Source organism: Mirounga angustirostris, unplaced genomic scaffold (genome assembly GCF_029215605.1).
Source record: "Mirounga angustirostris isolate CCGP_5_RB_7025 unplaced genomic scaffold, mMirAng1.0.hap1 SCAF_15, whole genome shotgun sequence".
NCBI lineage: Eukaryota > Metazoa > Chordata > Mammalia > Carnivora > Phocidae > Mirounga > Mirounga angustirostris.
In genome coordinates this window covers 36,228,667-36,247,602 of record NW_026991723.1, presented here as the reverse complement: position 1 = coordinate 36,247,602, position 18,936 = coordinate 36,228,667, and the positions used below count along the sequence as shown (strand labels likewise).

At 36.2% G+C, this 18,936-nt stretch overlaps 1 protein-coding gene and 1 pseudogene across 1 annotated transcript in view; both read left to right on the top strand.

Moving 5' to 3' along the window:
- PTPRD (protein tyrosine phosphatase receptor type D) overlaps positions 1-18,936 on the top strand; it is a 2,419,801-nt gene that overhangs the window by 271,715 nt on the left and 2,129,150 nt on the right. Inside the window, exon 2 of the mRNA XM_064580091.1 lies at positions 119-173. The gene's annotated coding sequence lies outside the window, so the exon portion shown is untranslated. The remainder of the gene's footprint in view (positions 1-118; positions 174-18,936) is intronic.
- LOC123850378 (U4 spliceosomal RNA) lies at positions 2,808-2,980 on the top strand (annotated as a pseudogene).

Sequence of the window (18,936 nt, the reverse complement as noted above, 5' to 3'; positions counted from 1 at the left end):
TGCTTCCATTGTTGTCACTTCCATAAAATTTTATTCACAGGATATATAAACCAAAAAATTGTAAAATGTTAATGAAATCAGAAATCATGGATCTAGTCCAATGTCCTCATTTTTGCAGGTGAAGAAATGGAGAATCAAAGAAGTACAGGACCTGTCTCAAAGTCACACTACTAGTAAGTAACATCTTGTAGATCTAGAATCAGATATCAGACTGTTTGACCTGCATTCTAGCCATTGCAGAATGATTTCTCATTTTAGATACAATGTTGAAAACTGTGTAAAACCGTTTCTATCCTTGTTTATACCACTTTAGTCAGTGACATTAGTTGCATACCACCTTCAACTCTGCTATACACTTCAGAGGATACTTAGAAAGTGAGGTACAGGATGTTCTTTTTAAGAAGAAACAGTGTAGCTCGTGAGATGTTATAGCAAAAGAAAAAAGCTGGAATTCATCCTAATGCTTTCTATGTTCAAGGTGCTTAATATAAATCTTTCCATTTAATCTTCACAAATATATTGTAATAGAGGTCATTTTATCCCTATTTTAGAAATAAACTAAGGCTCTAAGGTGGTTGATAGTTTGCCCGAGTATATAGAGCTGTTTTAAGTTGGAGCTAATTTCAAATTTAAATCTCTCTGACTTTAAAGATGCCCACTTTTGTACTATACAATTCTGTATTTAGAAAACAAATAAAGGCACTGATCAATACAAATAGTACATGATTCCAAGCTAGTATGATATAACCAGTTGTATAATATACTGCATAGTTCTAGGTGCTAACAGAACATTAAATAGTGAAAGATCAGCTTGGGTTGACACTGTAAAAAGATTGATATGCTCTTACTACAGACTCCCTCCTAGCAATGCTTTGAAAGCTTGCTGCTACAAAGATATCATTATATATATTAATATATATTATTATATATTATATATTATATAATATATATTATATATTAAGGCAATATATATATATATATATATATATAGGTGGAAAAATAGTGGTAACACATATATAATGACACTACCGGTAGAGATTGATAACTTGTCAAGATACAGTAGAATGCGGGTTTCAAAGAGGGAAAGTTTACTTTAGCTGTTGGGATATGAAAGAATTGCTGACCAAAGCACATGACATTTTGAGCTGGATGGGATGTAGATATGTGGAGTTGGATAAAATAATTTCCTTTCAAGAAGAGAATATGAGAAGCACGGAGGTGGAAATAAGTAGAGACATTTGGCAATAGGGCATAGGCTAAAATCATAGAAAATGATAAGGAAGAATAAGACATTATTTCAAAAAGTAGGATTGAGATTCGTTGGTGGAAGTCTTTGAAGCCTGGTTTTAAAAATATGTACTTTACTATATAAGCCATAAGGAGTCACTGAAGGTGTTGGACTTTTGTAATTATTTTTGTTTGTATAATCGGATCTGTATCTTGGGGACAAAATGTGATAGCCTTATGTTGGATGGACTACATGGGTGAAAATCAGAAGTGAGCAGAGCAAATAGCAGGTGTGAAAATATGAGGGCAAACATCCCCACTTAATGTTTAACTATTGGAGAGAATAAGACATCTCCCCTTCCCAGCAGCCATAATCACTCAATTTCTATAGTCACTTTGAAGCAGAAATATTACTGATCTCATGAACCATATCTTAAGGCAATTTTCCCTCAAAGAAACAAACGAAATTCCATAGATCCAATGTCCATTTTCCTCCCAAATGCCCCTTTTCTTGATAATTGTTAAATGAATAAATAGGTCCCTTTTCAATCTACATATATCTACCTTGAAAATTCCTGTCACGTAAGGGAGAATATAGATGTCATGGGAGGTATTATTATTATTATTATATCATCATCATCATCATCATCATCCTGGAACCCTAACTCTTCCTAGAGGGGTCTTTCTCAGTGAAAACTTTCCATGTGCTTTGAGGATCCCTGTTTACCTAAAATTTGCACTTCAGATAAAGGAAGGGAAAAACTAAGGGATACTTGTTTATCTCCTGAGTGGCATAAACAAACTGGAAATAGCTGTGTTATCCTAAAGCATTTTGCTGGGATAACAAAGGAGCAACAACAATGAAAAAACCTTTATGGAAATTTTGAATCATTTAGCTTCTTAAAGGTCAACTGCTTGGTTTTAACACCCAGACTGGGTGGAAAGAGCCCTGAAAGCTCTCTGCCCTTGCACTAGATAAACAACACAGGACAACTCCTGCTCTTAATGAGGATTCCACTTTAAACCCACAGCACTCTCCTAATTTTAGAACCTTTCTTTTTCCGGGAATCATATGCATCCATTAATGAAGCTGAACAATACCATCCCAATAGCCTGCTGCTTCCTAACTATGATCTCTCAAGTAATGGCAATTGCCCTCTGAACAATTTTTCTTCTTGCTCAGTTGATTTCACACCCATGAAACTTTTTTTTCAGATTATTTTTCCTTTTTTGCATTACATTTTGGACCCTGAGTCCTCTTTAAGAATGTGCTTCTTTGAATTTATATTAATTTGCCTTATAAGCAATATTTCTGCTAAATGTATCCCCTTTATATTGCATCTCTCTTCTGCCTTCTTAGAGAGAAAAAAAATCCTTTTATCCTTTCCAAACATGGGCTATCCCTCTCAAAGGCAATGCCTTTGCCATTAAAGATATTTTTGCCAAACTGATACATATTAACATTTCCGAGCTTCTAAGAAAACAGCACTTTGATGTAGGGGCTATTCAAGTAAATTCTCTCTCTATATATATGGTTTGACATTTTGTTTGGCCAGGTATTTGTAATGAAAAGGTGAGTTAGCTTTGCGCAGTGGCAGTATCGTAGCCAATGAGGTTTATCCGAGGCGCGATTATTGCTAATTGAAAAGGTGAGTTAAAGTTTTGGGTGAGAAAGAAAGTACTCCACCTTTATCTATAAAAGTAATGAAAGTCAGAATAGGGCAGCCTTGTGAGGGTTCGGTATGAGCACTGAATATCCATAGCACTGTGTCTGTCACACAGAAAAATTATTTGTTTAGTGAACACGTGCATTATTCACTTGTAACTGTCAGTCCTTTTGTCTCTTTGTCTATTTGTGAAAGTAGTCTAGCAGATCAGTTAAAGACTGTATTGGTATGGATAGAAATCTAGTATTAGAATTCAGACAGCTGTCTCAAGAATCAATCCTCTGCTTGCTTGAATGTCATTCATTAGCCAAAAAAGTGAGTTTGTGCAGAGACAGGACTGTCACACTTACTCTACAGGACCTCTGGTAGCCAATTGTGCTAGGACCTGGCAAGAAACACCGTGTCCTCAGCATTGTTTCCTGGTTATAACTATTGTAATGCTAGCAAGACCCAGTGGCATTCCATTTACAGTTTTCTTTTTATACATTCCGGATTGGTCTTTGGGCTAAAAAAAAAAAAAAAATAGAGTGAGCTTCATATGATAGAGATGAAACTTACTTCATGACTTTTAATATCTGATATAGATAAATAAGGGAAAACATTTGATTTGTTTCCCAAGAGGATAAAATAATAAATGCTATAGTACAATGAAAATTTTAAAGAAAAAAAGGATTGTTGAAAACATATTTTAATGTAAAAATATCTTTATATTATGGGAGGTTGTTTGACACAGAGATAAAGACCACAGATTCTGGGGAAACTTAATATGTATAAATAATGGATTCCACCATTTATTATTTGTATAACCTTGGAGAGGTTTTCAAATGTTTCTGTGCTTCATTTTCTTCCACTGTAAAAACATGTACCTCATAGAGTTATTCTAAGTATTAAATAAGTTAATGCATGCGGTTTCTGACACGTAAGCATAGTAAGCTTTTGTTTTGAGTATTATTAAAGTTTGCTGACTTAGTAGTATATTCATTACATCTGAAATTTTTGGTATCTTGAACTTTTCAAATTATAATGGAAAAGAAATAAATCATGAGTCCATATATGAAGTCTTTTTTTATGTATAAGTTTGCAAGAGCACACGTTCTGTATGTTAAAGTATTATTAATTTGCTTGGTACATATTCAGTTAAACTCTGCCTCGTATTTCCCACATAAATCTCCTATTCAAATGCATAGTAAGTTGATAGATATGATTCTTTGGCACCAGGTCTAAATCCACTTGGAATGTGACACTAAGAAAAGTAAGCATGCTGCTTTGATAGTTTATCTATATCTATAAATGTATAAATCTATATATCTATTTCTGTTTCTAACCCTAACTTTTTCAAGATCTTTTCATTAAATTTTATTTGGAATTTATAATGAAATGCATACACATATATTGTGATATTGAGGGGGAAATTATGTTTTACAAATTGACATTCATTAAATTGACTTAAAATAATTTTAATAGAATACTCCCCCCAACACACACACACACACACATTTAATAAACCAAATATGGACCACTGAGTTTTGAAACTATAAAATTGAAAAGATCTTTTGTTAAAAGAAATTATATAGTCTAGCAAATTTCACTATATGCCTATTTTTGCCAGTGTTACACTTGGAAGCCAATTCATCTAGTCTGCTTTATCAAATGGCTCCCTAACTGTTTTTGAATATTGATCCTCTCTACTCCAAACCTCCCAAGCAGTTTGTTATTTCTTCATTGCACATCTGGAAACAGCTCATCTCTGTGTCTATACAGATGGCCTCCATAGAGATGGAAATTCCAAAGCACCAGTTGTCCTTTTCAGTCCCGTTCTAATACTACTTCCTTGATTTCATCGTTGGGACTCATCTCCCCTCCCATGATGCCTTGGTGTCTTGTTTCTGATACTGCCCTTATTATCAACAGCCCTATAGTTATTTGCCAACTCTGTTTTGGCCAGCTGCTAATGAAAATAAAACTTTCTTTTATTGTTTTTTTAAGACTTTGTTTTATTGTTTCTTTTATTGTTTTCTTGATTGTTTGTGATTTTGTTTAATCTTCCATCATCTAGAACACATACAAAGATTGTCTAGATCTAATTTTCTTAACTGATGGTGCACCCATGCCCATTGACCCCAGTTCTTCCTGTTAAGTTCTTGCTTGTGACTGAATTCTGGCCAGGGGAACATAGGCTAAGCTATGTATTCCACTTCCTGGCCCATTAAACTTCCCTTGCTTGATTCTCCATGTTTTTCCCCTCCGATGATGACTTTGGGAGTCATATAAAATCAGTGCTCTCCCAAAATACTTTTACTTTTTGTTTCCTCTTTCTGACCACTTACTAATCTCCTTCCATCCACACTCTGGAATTCAGTCTTGGCTTTCACTTATTTTTGGCTTAATGTTGGCTAGAATTCTACTATATCCAGTGAACATCACCAACACTCATTTTAGTTACAGACACACACACAAAGAGTGGATAATACCCCACTAGCCTTATGCTGAGGGTTGCCTTTGTTTATTTGTGCTTACCTGTTTATATTTCCCTGGAGTTTTTATATATAACTTTTACAACTTTCTCAAAAGTTAGTTTGTTTAGGAAGAGGGAACTATACAATAAGAAGCTCAAAAAATTTTTTTAAAGATTTTATTTATTTATTTGACAGAGAGACAGTGAGAGAGGGAACACAAGCAGGGGGAGCGTGAGAGGGAAAAGCAGGCTTCCTGCTGAGCAGGGAGCCTGATTCCAGGCTCTATCCCAGGACCCTGGGATCATGACCTGAGCCAAAGGCAGACGCTTAATGACTGAGTCACTCAGGCGCCCTAAGCTAAAAAAATTTAAGTTACACTTTGAACCATGCTGAGGCACCTGAGGTGAGGCTATTGGAAAGGGAAGAGACAGTGAAACGAAAGTATTTGTGTCAGTAGCTTCAAGAAGTTCCAGGTTCCTGGAAGAAAGAGAAGTAATACTAGATAAGTCTTGTAAAAAAAAAAACTTTGAAAGCATTTTCTTCACAGGATGAGGGACAGTTACCTTTTAAAATTTGATTTAATATATAGGTACATTGGCCTATTATAACCTTTTTTCATAGTCTTTGTTAACTAAATTGATGAACAACTTTCAGACCTTCTCCAATCTTTAGTTTATACTTACTTTTATGTACAATACTTAGCTTCAGCACCTTGCCCTCCAAAACACACTATTTTTTGTGAGTATATTGACCATATTTTCTCACCACATAAAGTGTCCTGTTTAGAAATCCAGTATTTCATTTTATATGTTAAAGATGATAATGAGGAAGGTCTGGGTCAACTTTGTTATGATTTCTGTAAATTTGGTAAAAGGAGGGAAATTTTTTTGTAGTAACAGAAAATATAAATGTCCTGTATTTAATGCACTAGTTCAAATGATGATAAGGTAGCAAGGCTCATTCAAGTGCCCAGATTCAAGAGCTGATTACACAGTGTTTTGTTTTGGTGCAAATTAATGCTCAGAGACTGAGATTTGCCTTTGCCAATAGTATTTAACACAGGTTCACTGCAGGAATTTCACAAGCCAATAGCGTGCAGAATAATGTCTCTTAATAAACCAATAAGGAAATAAAATACTCCAACCCAGTGGAATCAATCACACTATTGTTCCAGGCAAGGCAAAATGAAAGGAATGAAGTCCAAATTTAGTTAAGGTGTATCTTTATATGAGTTGGTACTCAGAAGAGGTGGCTAAACCAACTAGTAGTTGATATCCAGTTGCCAGTGCAAAGGTAAAAGTACCCTGTTGCTAGAGCACATTGCTGGGGAACAAGTGTAGGACAAGGGTGTTGATGGGCAAGTGGGTCTTCTTAATGCGGCCACTGGACAGCTTTCACCACTGCTTGTAAAAGAGTCACCTGCACTGTGGTAGGAACTGATTACCCTACAGTCTTCATAGAGCCATTTTAGATCAGCAAAGTTTAGCTTTGCCCACATTGAACATTCTTGAGTAGTCCTCACAAAATCCATGTTTATAGTCAAAATGTCCCCTTGCCACAATTGCTTCTTCCTATGTTTTTATTGCTAAGCCCCCAGTGGGACCCCTCAGCAGCTGAGCTACTGAGTTCTTACTGGTGAGAACAGATAAGATGATGACATCCTGACCCAATTTACTTCATTCTTATATTGAAACAGCTTTACTTCTAAAAACAACATTTTTTGGTCTTTGTCATAAATAAGTGGATTTGAAATCATGTCAAACCAATACATAACACTCAACAATCCCAGACCTGGAGAGAGCAAACCTAAAATATGCAAGGGAAAGGATCGGACATTTATAATAGAGTTATGCTTCTTGCTATGATTTATTAGGAATAGCAAACTATTTCAGAGTAAACTTGACATAAAGAATGTAGAATTCCTAAGGCAAATGAAATTCCATTGACCTAAGGACAGACTGAATTGGAAGATAAATGATTTTAGCAAACTCCTTGCTGGGATTGAGTAATTTTCATAGGTATCCTAGTGCATGCCATGGAAATGGCAGACCTTAATTAGGTAGACTAATATCCCTTATGAAACTGTACCTTTTCTAACAGAAGTAAATATTATCTCTCTCCCAGCCTCTCCAAATCCCCACGCCCCTCAAAAATGAAATTAGAAAACAGCAGATTCCACTTCGTCAGGGCAGCCAATTAAATGACTGAGGGTGTCTGTTTCTGTTTCCTTTTCAGAAACAATTGTATCATTAAATCGCTGAAATTGTAGTGTCAGCAGGAAATAGAGCAAATAGCTGCCAAAGGGAGAAAACATATGAACAATACAGCTCCTTTGATGTCTTCCTGCCCTCCTTCCCAGTGTCTATTGCTGAACAAGCTACAAACAAAATGTGAGGGAGCAAAGGCTTATGCATATGAGCCTGGATGGCTTCAACCTCCCTTGCTGAGAGGCTTGCTCACTGATTCCTTCCGCTCCCACTTGACACCTTAGGCAGACCTCACTAACTAATCAATGTTTCGAAACACAACTCCCAGTGCCCTGCCTCTGTTCCTCTCCAACTACTGTTCGCTCATGGAATTTACTCTCTCATCTTCTTTAAAAGGAAAAAAAAAAATCATTCTTTTATTCATTCAACAATTTCCTATGGAGCTCCCACCTTGTACTAGGCACAAGTCCCACCTTGTGCTAGTTAAGATGTATCTGTGAACAAAACAGGCAAAATCCTTGCCTTTAAGGAGATTACTTGGAGGTATTAAAAAAAAATTAATTATATTCATCATAAATCTACCCATTATATGATTAGGTAAGGGGAAAGAGTTGGGGGATTACAGTTTTTAATCAGATAGTCAGAAGTTTGGGAGAAAGTGTTTCATGTTGTCCTCAGAGGCTTGTGGCATAGTGGTTAATAAAACGGACTCTTCTTACCAGACTGCTAGGGTTCCTAATCCATCCCACTCTGTCACTTATTAGTTACTTTGAGAAACTTACTTTTTTATCCAGGTCTCAGTTTCCCCATCTCTAAAGTGAGGATCGTGTTAATACATATTGAGTCATACTGTATATAAAGGATTTATAACATAATATGTAGAACATGTTACATAGTGCACATAGCAAGTACGTAGTAAGTAGGAAGTGAATTTGGTTCTTGTTAAGTTCTGAGAAGAGGGTACATCTCGTTTTAGAGACATCTGCGTGTGAAAACTAAAGATGTTTCTTTTCTCCTTGCTAATCTGAACCTCAGTTGTATGACCAGGAAAATTAAGATAATTTCTACAATTTAGGGCCATTGTCAGGATTATAGGAAGGTTCATATTATATATTCATAGAAGATCCTTAATAAATATCATGCTCTCTTCTCTTCTAGACTCAGTCGAAATGCTTTGACATGTTCTCATATTATCTCAGTGAAAATCTTAAATCTCCTGGTATCACTCGTGGTACTTACCACATACTAGCTTGTGCTATATTGGATTTCCTCCCTTCTAAAACATCGTGGATAATTAGGAGCACGCTGTCGATTTAATAGCAGCTTTTCAAGGGGAGAAAAGAAACACTCCCACATTAAAATACACCTATCAATTATATGATGTGCCCTGATTTTAAAGTGATTTAAATATGAAAAAATAAGTGATGTCAGAATCAAGGAAACGTGTTACTTTCTGTTTATGTCTCATTGCTGCTGCTGTGTGATTAACTTCTCAGAAACTATGTAATTCTTTGTATCCTTCCCTTTGGTTAACCCACTGCCTTGCACAATGAAAGAACTCAATAAATATTTCCTAGAGGATTGAATGGATGACTGCATATTTCTCCACACAAAGGAACTGATTTGAGTTTATACATGTCAAATGAAAGTGGATCTTGGTCTTTCAAGTAGGGGGTATTTCTTACTTCAAAACTGCCTAAAGACAGAAAACATATAATAAGGTAATTTTTTTTTAAAGCAAGTTATGCATGAAGAGCATTTAAATGTTTATTTCTGTTGATTTTATGATTGGTTAGGACTCTTTGTAAGTTAGAGAAACTCAATCGGACTAACGTTAGCAATAAAGCGGGGGTGGTTTCTATTCTAGAAGCAGAATATAGAGCTCAAGAGCAGGAATGCAGGGCAACTCTGTTCGGCTTCTAGCACCCGTTTGTTTATGAATCCTCTCTTGCTGCTAACAAACCACTCCTAGCTGAGTGGCATCAAACAGCCTGTGGGTCAGGAACTCAGACAAAGTGCAGAGGGGGTGGTTTGCCTCTTCGACAGCTGAGGATAATTCAGATAGTTAGAGGCTGGCCTCTCTTCTTTAAACCCTCACTGACATCCTCCTTCACGCTGGTCAGGCTGTTGCTGATCGTCGTCCCAAGGCCATTCAAGCTTCTTTCACTGCTGGCCCGAAAGCCAATGCCACATGTTGTAGGTTTTCGTTGTGATCGCGTTCATCTTCTTCTATACTAATGTATGTGTCTTGAAAGACAGTGTTTGGTCAGAGAGGCAGAATCACTACGATGCTATAGAATAAGGGATTTATTACAGGGATCTTAAGGAATTATGGGAGCTAATGGGGACATTTCCACTAGGCTGTTGCCTCTGTATCTGACGTTGAGCCTAAAGTGCTGTAAGCTGGTTGGGTTATTAGGTAGGTGACTGTGAAGTGGAAGAGAACAAGGACAAACCAGGACCCATGAAGATGAACTGGAACTCCTGCCTGTCTCTCACCACCACCAATGTTGATGGTGCAGACAACCTGTAGAAGAAGTCAGCAAACTTCACCAAAGAGCCACACATACATTTAACCCCAACTCAGAGAAGCTGGCGGAGGAGAATCAGTGAAAGCTTAAGGGGTTGCATGCTTCAGCACTGCCCTATCCCAGGAAGAGAATCCGGCAGGTGGGGGCAGGTACAAGCTGCCCCAGAGCCTGACATCCTACACCCACCTCTAAGGAGAATATCTAACACTTCTCTACTTGCCAAATCATGTGCAAATTTCTCTTGTGGCCTAACTGGAAACCATTGTTGGACAGGAAAAATTTTCTTCTACAATTCAAGGTTCTTTTGGCTGGTCTAAGAATTAAATTGACATGAGGCAGATTAACAAGAGAAAATCAAATTTAATTACATAAGCCCGTAAGAGTATGAGGCCCACAGGAAGTCAGGCAATTGAGGCTTACCTGCCATCTGGAGCTAAGGAGAAGTAGGTAGGTGTCTGGGACATCAAAGAGAAGGAAAACAATTCACAGGAAGATCTGGTAAACAAATGTTGAGCCATATGGAAATGATGGGATGTAGGGACGAATTTTAACAGATTTTGCTGGGTCTCTCCCTGTCCAGCACACCTTGTTCCTATTACAGTTCTCTGTGGTGATAGCTCCCTTTTCTGGAACAAGTTCTCTATCTAAATTCATTTAGGTAGTTAGGGGGGAAGATCAAAAGTTCTTTCTGAGTCTTCTGTTTCTTTCTTTCTTTCTTTTTTTTTTTAAGATTTTATTTATTTATTTCACAGAGTGAGACAGCGAGAGAGGGAACACAAGCAGGGGGAGTGGGAGAGGGAGAAGCAGGTTTCCTGCCGAGCAGGGACCCCAATGCGGGGCTCAATCCCAGGACCCTGGGATCACGACCTGAGCCGAAGGCAGATGCTTAATGACTGAGCCACCCAGGGGCCCCTGAGTCTTCTGTTTCTTAAAAATAATCAGCCTAAAATAATCCACATACCAAAGAGAGACATTTTGAAGTGGCATTTTGTTCCCCCACACCATACGATGGATAAAATTATGGGAAACAGTCCCAGCTCAGCTAAGGTGATGCAATAAAAAGCATCTCAAGGAATGTGCATCAGAAACCTTTAAAACATTTATTTCCATTGACCACATAATAAGATATTGAAGTTATAGAAACCCAATCTGGACAAAAGAACAAAACAAAACAAGATTGTTTTAAAGAGGGTTCTGAGGACTTCCATCTATATGACATTTTGACATGACAAAGTTGGAAGACAATGGGGTGCCATAAACAAAAAGGAACTATCTTCTGCTTTTGAAGTTCTGATAAGTTGAACATCTGTCTTCATATTACCTCTCTCCCTATTGTAATTAAGTAATAATTCCTTTACTGAATAGAAGTGAATTTTTCCTCATACTTCGATCAAAACTTACAGAACATATAATCAAGTTTTTTCAAGCATAACATTTTAAAGCCTCAGCCCCAGCAAGTCATTCCAAGTCTCCTAGGAAAACTCTCCTGACAGTAGCTATGTTGACTTGATTCCAAGACATAAAGAGGCCTTATATAAGATAATATTTCTTCTCCTCTATACACTTGTCTAAATTACTAACATGTTCCTCTGGGCAGAGAGAAGTTTATATAGGTATGTGTGTTTGTGTATATACATATCTGTGTGTGAAGCAAATTTCATTTTATTGTTATTTTTTTAAAGATTTTTTTAATTTATTTGAGAAAGAGAGAGAGCCGAAGCAGGGGGAGGGGCAGAAGGAGAAGCTGACTCCCTGCTCAGCAGGGAACCAGACTCGGGGCTCAATCCCAGGACCCCAGGATCATGAACTGAGCTTAAGGCAGATGCTTAACCAACTGAGCCACCCAGGTGCCCCTTGTGTGATGTACATTTTTTAAAAAATGAGATTCTTGTACTCTCACATCTTGAAAAAAATTATAAAAGTCTTCTCTTACTTCCCTTCTTCCCTTCACCTCTCTGTTTTTTAGTTCTAACAATATATTGTGCAAAAGCATTCTAAAGTACCAGGTATAATTCAATAGTCATCATCATGAAACACACAAAAATAAAAAGCTGAGTTTGTCTCAGTAACTTCAAAGATAGTATTCTGGAATGGCTCCAAGCCACTGATTAAAATGTTTGGCTCTCAGTATTCCTTAGGATTTCTTTTTTTTTTTTCCCCCCCTAGTCTGTGTATGACCAATTAAATAAAGTGTTTCTTTTGCTGAGGGTTACTTTGGCTTTTTTTTTTTTTTAAGATTTTATTTATCTATTTTATTGGAGAGAGAGAGGGAGAGAGCAGGGGGAGGGGCAGAGGAAGAGGGAGAGAGAGAATCCCAAGTAGATTCCGTGCTAAGTACAGAGCCCAGTGCCGGGCTTGATGCCATCACCACGAGATCATGACCTGAGTTGAAACCAAGAGCCAGACGTTTAATCCACTAAGCTACCCAGACATCTGTAGGGTTCTTTTGCTTTTAAAATGGTAGCTAATCTACAGAAACAGAACGCTTATGTAAGGTACTGTAGAGGTCCTTTCCTTTTCTTGTCCATTCTAGTGGCAAGAAATTTTTATAATCAAAATTCCAGAAATTATGGTGGCAGTGTAATATGTTCCCTGTGGCAAGGACTTGAGTCATTCTTCCAAAAGATATCAAAGAGTGGGACTGGGTGTTTGCGGGAGCCCTGAGACTATTACACAGTCCTCATAATGGGGCCTCTTGACAAGCTTGGTATTGGTTTGAGCCCTAGATGGTGATATATTGACATGAAGCACAGGAAAAAGATTGATCACTTCCTTGTATATCTTTTCTCAGGAGGTTTGGAAAGGGGACTATTAGTCTCAAATAGTATATACTGTAAATCTCCTGTGGTTTTGCCAATGGAATGTTTTCCTTTCCTTCAAGCTTTAAGATATGCTTTAATACATAGTTAACTTATGCAAGAACTCTAGATTTTGTTATGTTTGCCCAGCAAGTGGTCTCTGGACTCATTGTCATGATATAGAGTATTCCAGAGATAGTGCAAAACTGGGAATTTATTTCATTAAATCTACCTAGTACATGTAAATTTAAGACCTGAAAGTAACTCCAGTTATTGTAAATAATTAAGAAATGATAGAGAATGTGAACATTTTATATTCGTTTATCTCACAGCCATGAGTTAGCTTACTGAGTGATGAATAATCTGTTTCCTTCAGATAAATCAACTTTCCTGATAATATTACTTTATTTTGGTGGAAGGAGTTACTTTAGTTCTTTAAAAGCCCAAAAGTATCTTTGATCTCTATCACCTACTGGACTGTGAAAATTAGGTAATAGTAATATGTTATATATATATATATATATATATATATCTTAGTAATGTTTATATAATATACATAATATATGTAATATATACATATGTGCATGTTTGTTTGTTTTCAATGCCTACTGAATTGCCTAGGAAAGAATCAGTAATTGACCAAACAAATTAAACATTCTCTACAACCATCACAAAACTCTGAACCTGGGTTTGTCAGTTGTGCAGATGCTTCATACCAGAGTACTTATTAATGTTTTGAACTGCCATAGCTATATTGTATTCCGAAGGAATTTTATATTTCAGGAATGGACATTGCATTATAGAACTCATTTATTGATATTCTAGCTATAATCTAAAATGGGAGACTGGTCAGAATAAATTTTTAAATTAAAAAACAACTTAATATAGACTGCATATTTCCATTTATAAATATTATAGCATAAACAAACATATATATATATAAGAATATAAGTGATTTTCTTCTGATAATTTGCAAATAATTTTCTTCTTCAAAATTTCTACATTTCCTAAAGTTTCAAAAGTTATTGTGTTTTACTTTCATAATTAGTTTGCTAATAAAACCAAAATGTGAGGAGGTGGGAAGTAAGTTGTGAATTCTACTAAGGAATGGATATAAGCAAAGCCAACCTGAGCTGAAATAGTTTCAGTGATGTGAAGTTACATCTGTAATGATTAGTATATAAATGAATAATTGGAAATTCAGGCTCTACAAAGAATATTTATTTCTTTAATACTAGGATCTCAATACTGTAGTTGAAAACTGGTTTTCTAAAAGATAAATACTGAGACCTGAAACAAAATCAACTTTTACAATAATAACAAAAATTCAACTTTTGGGATTTGGCTTTAACATATTTTATACTATCCCATATATTTTCATTATTTTATTACAAAGCTCTCTATTATGAGGGTACTTTGAACTTTGTTTAATTAATAAATCAATTTATTCACAAGAAGACCATCAAATAAATGCCTTATAAATGTAATATACTTAAGTCTCTAAGTATAATCAGATTTCTAAATTGCCAAGTCAGCATACAGAGCCTCATCCTTGGGCATTTTACAGCATTTTACATAAAGAATTATTTTCAGCTTTTTATCAAGGAACACAAAAATTGCTGAATCTAGCTGATAGCTTTCCTCATTTGGACTAAGATTTTTGAAAATATTCCTATCAAACATGGAAGATTGCTTTTTAGTTGTGCTTTATATTTTAGCCTAGAGAAATGAAAAAAATTATAGAAAGAGAAGGCAGATATCTACCTTAGAATTAATCAGTGGATCAAAATCCAGGTTTGGATAAATTTTCTTTTTGCATATTCTTTTTTGATATTTTCTTCAATGTGAAAAGGAAATTACCTGAAGACAGTTTCCATTTTTTGCTTCAAAAATTATCATATGCTAGTTTGTGGATTTCATTATTTGCTTTTCCCAGTTAACGTCATGAAAAAATATATTTAATATTTTATGAGAGTGGTCAATAGTATATCTAATGATCAATTTTTTTTAATTTTTTTTTTTAAAGATTTTATTTATTTGAGAGAGAGAATGAGAGAGAGAGAGCACATGAGAGGGGGGAGGGTCAGAGGGAGAAGCAGACCCCCTGCTGAGCAAGGAGCCCGATATGGGACTCGATCCCGGGACTCCAGGATCATGACCTGAGCTTAACCAGCTGAGCCACCCAGGCGCCCTCTAATGATCAATTTTTTACCCAGCTCAAATTCTTCCTTTAATCATTATTCTGAAAAATCAGGCAAGAACTAACTAATTATTACTAAATGTGAGATTAATTTCATGGATTGAGAAAAATTTATTCAGCTTGGACTTTTGGTTGTTTCTAAAGGTTTGTTATTGTTTGGTGTATTAAAAAAAAACTATTTTGCAATGCCTCATTACTTTTCTTTGAGTTTCTTATAATAAAGTTTTTGAAGTAGCAAAGAATTTAAGCAATGTAAAAATAAATCAAGGGTGTTGTTTAGCAGTTTGTAGTTCCCCATTTATTGATACCTCTCTCTTTTTAAATAATGGAGTAAACCTAACTTAGTGTTCTTTATGAAGATAGGATTAAAGACTGCATATAATATAAAAAATAGTAAAGTAGCATGCATTGATTCTGAATGCATTTCCCAAAACACAACAACAAAAAATATGGCCAGAATATAGATTTCAGTGCTGCATAAATATAACATAAACTTTTTTTTTTTAAATTATCTAATGTGTATTATCCCTGCATCTCAAAATGTGGCCAGGAGTATTACTGAGAGCATTAGCATCACCTAAGAGCTTGTTTGAAATTCAGAATCTCAGACCCCACTCCAGACCTACTGAAATATAATCTGCGTTTCAAAAAGACCCTCAAGTGATTTGATAAATATTCAAGTTTTGAGGAGCACTGCTCTAGAACACCTGTTTCTCCATTTTGCATTGTGTAATAGCTTGGGGACAAGGAAAGCATGCCTATTTGGAATCTAGAAACACTTTGGCCTAAGTAACTACTTTACCATAGAGTATCTAAATGACATGTCATTTAACTAATCTAAGTCTCCTTCATAAAATGCATTAATAACAATACCCACTACAAAATATTGTTATGAGCCTTATCTAAGTAAATTACAAAAAGGTATTTTGCATGTTAAGACTACAAATGCGTTAGTATAATTTGAAATTCAGGTTTTTCTCATTAAGTTAGACATTTTCCTGGTGAATTATTTCTAAGGTTTAGAGTACACCACGTGCAAATTTCTGGTAGCAAATCTTGTAGGTGGTGAAGCATCAATATACACATAAAGCTTGAGGTACAAATGTTATGTTTTCAAAATCAAATAATAGTCAAAGAGTCACTGAGTGCTTCTTTGAAGGCAGGGATTCCCAGAAAGGCTATCCTTGATCACAGCAAATTCTATCTCAGAAAATATACTCCTTTTGGGGGAATATGAGGAACTTGGAGAGGTGGTTATAAAGTCATTGGGGTCATCTGACTAAACAGCCTGATCAGTTTAATCAACCACAGAATCGGTGGAGTGACATCTCCCTCAACAGAAACTCTTCATATTCATTTAATAGTGCTAATACTAACAATAAGAACAGCTTACCTATTGGCCCAGCAGAAAAAATACCGTCTTTGAATTTTTTTCTTGCTATGAAGTCATACCCACTTGGTTTTCATGGATTATTTTTTGCATTAAAAATGAATGGTATTTCATAAACCTGACATGGTAAAAATCATTGCTCAAACTACCATCAAGGAGACATTGTGAGAGATTTTAAAAATTGGGAATATTGATTTGAAAGTGTTGTTTTTGCTTTTTCAGCTAAGAGAGGGGGCTACCAGGGTATCTAATGACTGAACAGTCTTCCTATAAGGGATTGTGTATTGATAAAATCCCTTTGTGAATGCTGTATACTCTCTCATTAGAGAAGGGTCAGTCAATTTGCAGGTTTATGGGAGGGCTCTCATACTTTACCCTAAAATTCTAGTAGGAAACTGAGAGAGGAGGCGTTGTAATTTTTCAGGAGCTTACTCTGTTTATAGAAAGATGTGAATCAATATATCTACCCATTTAAATCTTTCTAGTTCTGCTAACTTAATTCAAAGAAAAGCGATCATCCAGTTTATTTTGAATTTCTTTTAAAAATTCCTGCAAGTACATTCTTAGGACCATTATTTTTCCTTAGAGAATAAATGTTCTTCTGATCTGTTCCTCTATATATAATCTTAAAATAATTTTTTTGGTGGTAGCTGCACTGGTTACTTACAAACATGTTCTCTCTGCTTCTTGGTGCAATATATACAATGAGCAGAATTAGAGTACTATATTCTATATTTAAAGAAAAGAGAAACACTCCAGGTCTATAAGAATATATTATCTTTCACCAAACAGAATATAAGATCAAGACTAAAAAGCTACTAATTAAACTGTTAACAGTTATCATTATCAGTATTAAATTTCCCATTTTAATTATTCAGTAAAGTATCTTATCCCTCTTAATTTCTGTCCCCCCCATCTTTGCCCAAGTGCAGAAAGAATTAGAGTTTACACTACATTTTATTTTATTTTTTATTCTTTTTTCTTATTCTTATGTTAATCCCCATACATTACATCATTAGTTTTAGATGTAGTGTTCCATGATTTATTGTTTGTGCATAACACGCAGTGCTCCATGCAGAACGTGCCCTCTTTAATACCCACCACCAGGCTAACCCATCCTCCCACCCCCCTCCCCTCTAGAACCCTCAGTTTGTTTTTCAGAGTCCATCATCTCTCATGGTTCGTCTACCCCTCCGATTTCCCCCGCTTCATTCTTCCCCTCCCGCTACCTTCTTCTTCTTCTTCTTCTTCTTCTTTTTTTTTCTTAACATATATTGCATTATTTGTTTCAGGGGTACAGATCTGAGATTCAACAGTCTTGCACAATTCACAGCGCTTACCAGAGCACATACCCTCCCCAGTGTCAATCACCCAGTCACCCCATCCCTCCCACCCCACCCCCCACTCCAGCAACCCTCAGTTTGTTTCCTGCGATTAAGAATTCCTCATATCAGTGAGGTCATATGATACATGTCTTTCTCTGTTTGACTTATTTCGCTCAACATAATACCCTCCAGTTCCATCCACGTCATTGCAAATGGCAAGATCTCATTCCTTTTGATGGCTGCATAATATTCCATTGTATATATATATCACCTCTTCTTTATCCATTCATCTGTCGATGGACATCTTGGCTCTTTCCACAGTTTGGCTATTGTGGACATTGCTGCTATAAACATCGGGGTGCACGTACCCTTTTGGATCCCTACTTTTGTATCTTTGGGGTAAATACCCAGTAGTGCAATTGCTGGATCGTATGGTAGCTCTATTTTCAACTTTTTGAGGAACCTCCATACTGTTTTCCAGAGTGGCTGCCCCAGCTTGCATTCCTACCAACAGTGTAGGAGGGTTCCCCTTTTTCCACATCCCCGCCAACATCTGTCGTTTCCTGACTTGTTAATTTTAGCCATTCTGACTGGTGTGAGGTGGTATCTCATTGAGGTTTTGATTTGGATTTCCCTGATGCTGAGCGATATTGAGCACTTTTTCATGTGTCTGTTGGCCATTTGGATGTCTTCTTTGGAAAAATGTCTGTTCATGTCTTCTGCCCATTTTTGACTGGATTCTTTGTTCTTTGGGTGTTGAGTTTGATGAGTTCTTTATAGATTTTGGATACTAGTCCTTTATCTGATATGTCATTTGCAAATATCTTCCCCATTCTGTCGGTTGTCTTTTGGTTTTGTTGACTGTTTCCTTTGCTTTGCAAAAGCTTTTTATCTTGATGAAGTCCCAATAATTCATTTTTGCCCTTGCTCCCCTTGCCTTTGGTGATGTTTCTAGGAAGAAGTTGCTTCGGCTGAGGTCAAAGAGGTTGTTGCCTGTGTTCTCCTTTAGGATGTTGATGGACTCCTGTCTCACATTGTGGTCTGTCAACCATTTGGAGTCTATTTTTGTGTGTGGTGTAAGGAAATGGTCCAGTTTCATTCTTCTGCATGTGGCTATCCAATTTTCCCAACACCA